Genomic DNA, 10357 nt, shown 5'->3' with positions numbered 1-10357 from the left:
TTCCATTCTCCAGTTCATTTTATAGATGGGGAAACTGAGTCAATAGGGGTAAGTGACTTGGCCAGAGACACAGAGATTTCTAAAGCAGAAGGACTCATGATGAAAAATGCTTGTTATTTACCTCCAAAGAAAGAACTGGTGGAGTCTGAATGCAGAACAAAGCAAACCATTTTTTATTGTATTTTCTCCATGGGTTTTGTTTTTTGTGTGTTTTCTCCAACATGATGAATATGGGAATATATTTTTTATGATAGCACATGATATAGCCAATATCAAATTGCTATTGTCTCAGGGAGGAGGAAGGGAGAATTTGGAACTTAAAATATTAGAAAACAAATGTCAAAAATTGTTTATACACATACTTAGGGAAATATAAAAACACTGAATAGTTTTTCTTTAAAAAAAGGCCTTTCTGCATATAATTTTTCACCTGTTTATTTGGGTACATGTTGTGGGGGGTTGGTTTTATAAGACTAGCCACTTAACAAAAATGAAAAATATGCTTTGCATGATAATACATGTATAACCCAGATTCAATTACTTGCCCGCTCTGGGAGCGGGGAGGAAAGGAGGGAAGGAGACAGTTTGGATCATATAACTTTGGAAACCTTCAGTGGAAAATTGGTTATTACATGTAATTGGCCAAAAAAATTAATTAATTAATTAAAAGATGTTTTAAATTAGCTTTCTAACTCCAGGGTCCTGACTGAAAGAGGGGAGAAAACAAAGAAAGAGATTAGAAAAGGGAATATTTGTCAAACAAAAAGGCAGGGTACATGTTAGCTGGCAAACTCTAAACTTGGAAATGTAGGGTAGAGATAGAGAGGAAAAGGAAAGGAGAGATGGGTGGGTGGGTAAAAAACTAAATAAGGTGGTCATCAATTAGGGAATAACTGAACAAATTATGCTATATGATTAAATATTATTGTACCATTAAGAAATGCAAAAGAGATTATTTCAGAGAATCCTGTACAGTATTGAATAGTACAGAATAAAGTAAGCTGAAAACATTTATGCAAGGACATTAAAAAAAAAAAAAACCTTTGAAAGATGTGAAAGCTCTCACTCTAATAACCAATGATGTCTCCAGAGGACCTATGATGAAACATTACCCATCTCCTGACAGAGAAAGTAACATATTTCTGGACATGGTGGAAGGGTAACAATGGTGATGCAAAAAAGAGGGTCATCAAAATATTTTTCTATATACACAGAAGTGTACAAATGGAAGCACAGAGAAGCAGGATGGTTTTGAAATTAAAGTATAGAATTTATGATATACTTTGTTGCTGTTTTTTAAAAAAGCAAGATGTTTTTTTAAAAAAATAATAAGTTTCAGGGTCAGAACCAAGATGGTGGAGTAGAGAAAATCCTTAGTTGTGCTCTTACCAACATTTTCCTCCAAACAACTTTAAAATAATGCCTCAAATAAAATTCTCTATTGTAGAAACAAGAAAAGGTAAGATTGAGAGATTCTTCCAAACTAAGATAACTTGGGAGGTCAGAGAGACCTGTTACATGGCAGGTTGGAGGCTGACCCAAAGCCCACATGGATAAAAACACCAATGGCAGGACTAGTTTGTGACAGAAGCAGCAGCTTCAGAAGTTCTCAAGCCAGAAATGGTCAGGGGACTTGGCAACTGGTGAGAAAGAGATAACAGGGTATTCTGGTGCTAGCAATACATGTAGGATCAGAGGCTATTTGGCAACTCCACTGTTGAAATCCACTTCTAAGTCGTAATTCAAGAGGGAGAAGAACACTTTTAATCAAGAGGGAGTGGAAGCCCTGACGGGCAGTATCACTTCCAGTCCCACAGGAACAGTTTTGTTTCTGGTCTCAAGGAAGGAGGGACCCTGAGAATCAGTACTAATTACAATTCCAAATGATCCTGTGGAAGGACCAGAGTGTAGAACAGGAGAGTAGTTGCCACAACTCTTTAATTTCGCCACCTTGTAAGCTCCAAAAACTTTTAGATCCCTAAAACTAATTCCGAAAACAGAGATGCTAAAAAAACAAAAGCTTGAGACAGTACCCTCTACACCAAACATAGCCTAACACCAATATAAAGTTCAAAATCAATAAATAGGGTAGAAAAATGAGAAAAAAAAACCTGACCATAAAAATCTATTAGAGCATCACAGACTATGAAGTCAAAATGGCTACTAGTCAGACCTCAAAGAACAATGTAAATTTGACACAAGCCCAACAAGAATAATAGGAAAAGCTAAAAATTTATTTTAAAAATCAAATAGGGGTTGTAGAGAAAAAAATAGATAAAGAAATGAAAGCAGAGAAAGAAAATTAGTCAATTAACAAGTTGGTCTGGTACAAAAATTACTAAATAAAATAATACCTTAAAAAAATATATACGACCAAATGGGGAAAAGGTACACTGAAGAAAATAATTCCTTAAAAATCAAAATTGGGCAACTGGAAGCTAACTACTCTACAAAACATCAAGAAATAACAAAAAAAAGTCAAAAGAATAAAAAATAGAAGAAAATGTGAAATAGCTCATCTGAAAAACAATTGACTTGAAAAATAGAGAAATCATAAGGAATTCAATGAGGTTAGATAGTTTACCTTTCAGTATGCAAATATGATAGATATATGGATCTTCCAAGAACTTTATCATTATTAGGGCAGTTAGAAGGATCCTATGTATGAAGATAGTGAAAGAATAAGTCAATTATATTAGGATGATATTTTTTTTAATGGATAGGCAAGAAAGAGAGATGTTCTGGGAAAAGGGTCAAGGGAGAGGAAGAATGGAGAAAATTATCTTATATTTTTAAAAAAGGCAAGCAAAGAAGAGCTTTTACAGTGGAAAGGAAAATAGGAGGGAGAAGGGTAGGCAACAATTGAACCTCATTCACATTAAATTGGTCCAAAGGGGGAAAATATATATACATATTTTATTGGTAATAGAAATCTATCTTACTGAACAGAATGAGGAGATGATAAAAGAGAGAATAGGAAAAAAAGTAGTCAAAAACATAAAAGACTTAAGAGGAGAGACAGAATAAAAAGAAAGACAGGATAAACAGAAGAAAATAAAATGGGAGGAAAATGCACAACTGGTATTCATAACTGTGAATGTGAATAGGATGAATTCACTATTAAAACCAAAGTGGACAGCAGAATGGATTAGAAACTAGAATCTAACAATGTTTTTATTACCCTTACCTTCTGTCTTAGTATCAGTTCTAAGACAGAAAAGTGGCAAGGACCAGGTCATCAGGGTTAAGTGACTTGCCCAGGGTCACACAGCTAGGAAGTGTTTGAGTCAGATTGAACATAGGTCCTCCCAACTCCAGGCCTGGCACTCGATCTACTGTGTATGCTATCTAGCTGACTCCAATAAACCATAAAACAAATTTTAAAAAAGAATTCAAGAGGAACAAAATTTTAGAAAAGTTAGATATGATAGACCTATGGAGAAAACTGGATGGGAATAGGAATATATCATTTTCCTCAGCTGTGCATGGCACCTTAACAAAAACTGACAGTACTAGGGCATAAAAGCATCACAAACAAATGCAAAAAAGCAGAAATATTAAATGCATCCTTTTCAAACCATAATGCAATAAAAACAAGTTACATTTTAAAAGGGCTATAGAAGCATAAAATTAGCTAGATAGCACAATGGACAGAACCCTAGGTCTGGAGTCAGGAGGATCTGGATTCAAATTTGGCCTCAGATAGTTCCTAGTTGGGTGTCCCTAGGCAAGTCACTTAATCCCGCTTACCTAGCCATTACCATATTTCTGCCTTAGACTGGATACATAGCATCAATTCTAAGACAAAAAATAAGGGTTAAAAAAAAAAGAAAAAAGAAAAGCCAGGGGAGCTAAATAATCCAGTCTTAAAGAATGAGTAGGGCAACTAACAAATCATTGATATGATAATTTCATTAGAGAATGACAGCAGTTAGACAATATTTCAAAATTTGCAGGATTCAGTCAAAGCAATAGCTGGGGAAGAATTTATATCTCTAAACACTTAAATCAGTAAGAGAGAAAAAAAACAGATTTATTGAGTGCGCAATTTAAAAAACTAGAAAAAGAACAAATTGAAAATTCCCATTTAAACACCAAAATTGAAACCTTTTTAAAAATCAAAGAAGAAATTACTAAAACTAAAGGTTGAAGAAAAAAAAAGCCATTGAACTAATAAATAAAACCAGGAGTTGTTTTTGGGGGTGGGGAGGACAACAAAATAAAATATTAGTTTGTTTAAAAAAAAGAAAACAAATTAGTAGTATCAAAAATTAAAAGGGTAACTATACCACCAATGAAGATGAAATAAAGGCAATTTTTAGGAGATATTCATGCCAGTAAAACTGACAATCTAAGTTAAAGGATAAATATTTATAAAAACATAAACTGCCCAACTTATCTAAAAAAGAAATGGAATACTTAAATAACCCTGTTTTAGAAAAAGAAGTTGAATAAGCCATCAATGAATTCCCTAAGAAAAAAATATCCAAGACTAGATGTTAAGGAAGACAGTCTAGCAGGTCCAGATTTCAAACTATATTACAAAGTGGCAATCATAACAATCTGGTACTGGCAAAGAACTAGAGTGGTAGATCAGAGGAATAGATTAAGTATACGATCTGTTGTTGAGCTGTTTTTCAGTCATGTCCAACTCTCCATGATCCCATTTGGGAGTTTTTCAGCAAAGATTGTGAAGTGGCTTATCATTTCCTTTTCCAGCTCATTTTACAGATGAGGAAACTGAGACAAAAGGATTAAGTGACTTGCCCAGGGACGCATAGCCTGAAGTGTCTGAAGCTGGACTTGAACTCAAGAAGATGTGATTAAAGATTGCAAATTAAATTGAAGATTGAAGACAATCTTTGATAAAAAATAATTCTGAGACACCAACCCACACCAATCAGATTGACATGACAAAAAAAGAAAATGAAAATAAGAAAGAGAAATGACCTCTTTGTACAAAAATCCTGGGGAGTGGGGAGGATGAGAAGGGCAGGAAGAGCACACTACTTTCCTGGAGTATGCTATCTCCTTTTTCAGGTAAGATGATTTGCCTGCCCCATAGGTGGTGAAATAAAAATCTTTTCTAGATGGATGGGAGATGATAAAACCCACCTAAGGGCCTCCCCAGGGCAAATAAAGCACAATCCTTGAAATTATTTTTAAAAAAAAGTTTATTAAGGGTAGGGAAATGATAAATACAATTCTAAATTTACAGTTATAGCTCCTCCCACCAATCTACACTCCTCCTTTTGGGGTTTGCTCTTCTGATCTTCTCAAGTCCTTCCTATATCTCCCTGATCTTATCTAAGACCCCAAAAGCTATCTGACTATAAACTAACCTAATTAATATGTATTATAAAAAGGACAAAGAGGAAGGACTCTCAGGTGTATTTGAGCCCTTACCTAAAGCCTGGGGTTGGCTTCACTAGGTAACCCAGAGTCCCAGATGACAAACCCTTGGTCAAGTGGATTTCTGGCAGATGGATCACTGTAGATGGTCTCTGTACTTCAGGGAAAACCAGGCCACTACAAGGCAAACTCTCAAACCAGGAAATCACTAACCTTTCCATGAGATTAGGATTACCAAGGGAAAATTGCCAGAACAAAAACTGCCTTCCAGTTCCGTCAAAAACAGGAGAGTGACCATTAATGCCAACAAAACTCCCACAGTCCTGTCCTCCTTGTCAGCATTGTTTCCCAGGGCTTGTATCCAAATTCTCTTTTACTCTTATAGCTAATCCATGAAATTTACTCTATCCCTTACTTACTTCTACAGTGTCAATTGGTAGGGAAGTGATCTCCCTGCCTCAAGCCTCTTCTATCCTTTGCCCAGTTATCAAATTATTTTTCCTAAAGTGCAGGGGTATGTCATTCCCCTACTCATACTCTACTGACTCCCAATTACTTAAAGATAAAATGTAAAATCCTGTTTGGCATATAAAGCCCTTCACCATCCTGGCCCCTATCTACCATACAATAGTCTAGTCACATTTCATTCTTAGTATTTCTCATACATAAAATTTACTATCTCAGTGCCTACCCACTTCCTACCTTTCCAGTCTTCTTACATTTCACTCCCCAATATGTACTCTTCCATCCAGGGACACTGGAATAAGATTTTTCATCTCTTGCATACAGGAATTTTCTCTGGTTGTCCTCATGCCTGGAACATTCTCCCATCTCCACTGATTACTTCCTGCCCTACTTTAAGTTACAATTAAAATTGAACCTCCTACAGAAGCCTTCCCCAATCCCTCTTAATTCCAGTGCCTTCCCTCTGCTAATTGCTGTTCATCCTGTGCACAGTTTGTTTTATATAATTGTGTAGTCTCTTTCATGTAAGTTCCTTGAAGTCAAGGAATGTCTTTTGTCTTTTTGCATCCATAGCACTTAGCACAGTGCACTGCACACAGATTCTTATGTTTATGAAACAAATGCCTGAAATATACTTCTTCCTCTTCTCCATTCCTAAAAATTCCTAGTTTCCTTCAAGGTTCAGCTGATCCCCCTTGTAGCTATAGTGCCCTTCCACTCAAATTAGTTTATCTTCGGTGTCTGTGTGCATCTCATGTACACACAATTTTTCTTTTGCCTATTGTATAATTGAAAATGTTACCCTAAAAAAGAACTACATTTCCTGGGAGCCCATTGACTTCCTGTCATTACGTATTTCCTGTAGATAGGAATAAATTGAGTGGGTGGGCCTCCTCTCTCTTTGGCATGGTGGTAAGGTGGGCATTTTAAATAGGCACATGGCTTTTATTTAGTATCCCTTTTACTTCTAATGATCATTAATAAATCTCCTAAAATATATTTTTTATATTTGAGATTAATTTTAATTTTTACATTTCTGGCAAACAGAAGTTGGAGAAAAAACTCTCAATTTCTTAAGATAGCCTAGATAAATTTTTAAGCTATGTTTTCCCTGCCAAGGCTTTTCACCCTCTCACCCCACCTCATTCACAAACTCCAAACTCTCTGTCAGAGATGCTGCCCTGCTCCTGCTGGTTTTTTGTTTTTTTCTTATTTTATTTCCCCACTTTTTACCTAGTCGCCCTCCCTACTGGTTGGCCTATTTTTTAGCCTGGCTGAGAAGAGATAAGCTGCTCCTGACGTCTAGCCCTCTCCACAGGAGAGACTTTTCCAAACAGGAAGCTACAAGCATGGCTTATTTCAAGGAATATATTTTGAGTGCACTGATTCTGTTATTTATTTCACCTGAGATTCAGGAGAGAATTTCAATTCCCTGCAATTCTTTGGCCCAATTTGAGATTTTAAAAAACCCACCCTCACTATGGGGGAGTAGCTCAGTGGCTCAGTGGATTGAGAGCCAGGCCTAGAGATAGGAGGTTCTGGGTTGAAATCTGGCCTCAGATACTTCCTGGCTATGTGACCTTGGGCAGGTCTCTTGAACCTCATTGCCTAGCCCATACCACTCTTCTGCCTTCTGACAATAGGCATCTAAATGGATAATTAACTTAAAAAAAAAGAATTTTAAGGAGACTGGAGGTTATATTTTTAAGGCATTTCAGACTCCAATGTTTTATAAAAATCTCTGTATTTTATTGCTTTTTACTGATTGTTTTAAGATTTAATTTTGTTGGCTTTAAGTTCATATATTAATGCATTCAATACTATTCTGTTACACTGAATCACTTTAATGTACTGGGTTTTAACTACTGTTATATTCTATTGCTTTCCCCCATATAACTATACTGAACAAATATTATTGAATAAGCCTACATAAAAAAACAGCCTTTTTCTGTTTTAACTTTGTAAATTGTCACATAGAGGTTAGATGGACTTTATAAAAACTGGTTAAAATTGTATAACAACCTTTGGAAAATTTAATGAGCTAAATATCTCAAGTTGATTTTAAAGGGTCTTTAGACATGATTTTTAGATTTTTTCCAACAACTAGTCATTTTGTCTGTTTCTAACATGAGATAAGGTCCATTTTCGTAGCTGAAGCGAAATACAATTATAATTCCCACCTCCCACATTTATTTTCTTTAAACATTATTTTATTTGGTCGTTTTCATACATTATTCACTGGAAACAAAGATCATTTTCTTTTCCTCCCCTCCCCCCCCCCACCTTTTCCTCTCCCATAGCCGACGCATGATTCCACTGGTTATCACATGTGTTCTTGACTTGAACCCATTTCCCTGTTGTTGGAATTTGCATTATAGTGTTCATTTAGAGTCTCTCCTCAGTCTTATCCCCTCCAACCCTGTAGTCAAGCAGTTGCTTTTCATCGGTGTTTTTACTCCCACAGTTTATCCTCTGCTTGTGGGTAGTATTTTTTTTAGATCCCTGCAGATTGTTCAGGGAAATTGCATTGATACTAATGGAGAAGTCCATCACCTTCGATTGTACCACAATGTATCAGTCTCTGTGTACAATGTTTTCCTGGTTCTGCTCCTTTCGCTCTGCATCACTTCCTGGAGGTTGTTCCAATCTCCATGGAATTCCTCCACTTTATTATTCCTTTTAGCACAATAGTATTCCATCACCAACATATACCACAATTTGTTCAGCCATTCTCCAATTGAAGGGCATCCCCTCATTTTCCAATTTTTGGCCACCACAAAGAGCGCAGCTATGAATATTTTTGTACAACTCTTTTTGTCCATTATCTCTTTGGGGTACAGACCCAGCAGTGCTATGGCTGGATCAAAGGGCAGACAGTCTTTTATCACCCTTTGGGCATAGTTCCAAATTGCCCTCCAGAATGGTTGGATCAATTCACAACTCCACCAGCAATGAATTAGTGTCCCCACTTTGCCACATCCCCTCCAGCATTCATTACTTTCCATAGCTATCATGTTAGCCAATCTGCTAGGTGTGAGGTGATACCTTAGAGTTGTTTTGATTTGCATCTCTCTGATTATAAGAGATGTAGAGCACTTTTTCATGCGCTTATTAATAGTTTTGATTTCTTTGGCTGAGAACTGCCTGTTCATGTCCCTTGCCCATTTATCAATTGGAAAATGGCTTGATTTTTTGTACAATTGATTTAGTTCTTTGTAAATTTGAGTAATTAAACCTTAGTCAGAGGTTTTTATGAAGATTGTTTCCCAATTTGTTGCTACCCTTCTGATTTTAGTTACATTGGTTTTGTTTGTACAAAAACTTTTTAATTTGATGAATTCCAGATTATTTATTTTGCATTTTGTAACTCTTTCTAAGTCTTGCTTGGTTTTGAAGTCTTTCCCTTCCCAAAGGTCTGACATGTATGCTATTCTGTGTTCGCCTACTTTTCTTATAGTTTCCTTCTTTATGTTCAACTCATTCACCCATTTTGAATTTATCTTGGTGTAGGGTGTGAGGTGTTGATCTAAACCTAATCTTTCCCACACTGTCCTCCAATTTTCCCAGCAGTTTTTATGAAATAGTGGATATTTGTCTCAAAAGCTGGGATCTTTGGGTTTGTCATATACTGTCTTGCTGAGGTTACTTTCCCCCAGTCTATTCCACTGATCCTCCTTTCTGTCTCTTAGCCAGTAACAAATTGTTTTGATGACCGCTGCTTTATAATATAGTCTGAGATCTGGGACTGCAAGGCCCCCATCATTTGTGGGTTTTTTTTCATTATTTCCCTGGATATCCTTGATCTTTTGTTCTTCCAAATGAACTTTGTTATGTTTTTTTCTAAATCAGTAAAAAAAATTTTTGGAAGTTCCATGGGTATGGCACTAAATAGATAGCTGAGTTTGGGTAGGATGGTCATTTTTATTATATTGGCTTGTCCTACCCATGAGCAGTTAATGTTCTTCCAATTGTTCAAGTCTAGTTTTAGTTTTGTGGAAAGGGTTTTGTAGTTGTGTTCATATAGATCCTGTGTTTGTCTCGGGAGATAGATTCCTAAGTATTTTATTTTGTCTAGGGTAATTTTGAATGGGATTTCTCTTTCTAGTTCTTGCTGCTGAGCTGTGTTGGAATTATATAGAAATGCTGATGACTTGGGTTTATTTTGTATCCTGCAACTTTGCTAAAGTTGTTGATTATTTCGATTAGCTTTTTGGTTGAATCTCTAGGATTCTTTAAGTAGACCATCATGTCATCTGCAAAGAGTGATAATTTGGTCTCCTCCTTGCCTATTTTAATGCCTTCAATTTCTTTTTCTTCTCTAATTGCTACTGCTAGTGTTTCTAATACAATGTCAAATAATAGAGGTGATAATGGGCATCCTTGTTTCACTCCTGATCTTAATGGGAATGGATTTAGTTTATCCCCATTGCAGATGATATTAGCTGATGGTTTTAGATATATACTGTTTATTATTTTTAGGAATGACCCTTCTATTCCTATGCTTTCTAGTGTTTTTAGTAGGAATGGGTGTTGTATTTTA

Source organism: Monodelphis domestica, chromosome 3 (genome assembly GCF_027887165.1).
Source record: "Monodelphis domestica isolate mMonDom1 chromosome 3, mMonDom1.pri, whole genome shotgun sequence".
In the NCBI taxonomy this organism is placed as follows: domain Eukaryota; kingdom Metazoa; phylum Chordata; class Mammalia; order Didelphimorphia; family Didelphidae; genus Monodelphis; species Monodelphis domestica.
The sequence above is the reverse complement of the archived record's forward strand: the minus strand, read 5'-3'. Positions refer to the sequence as shown.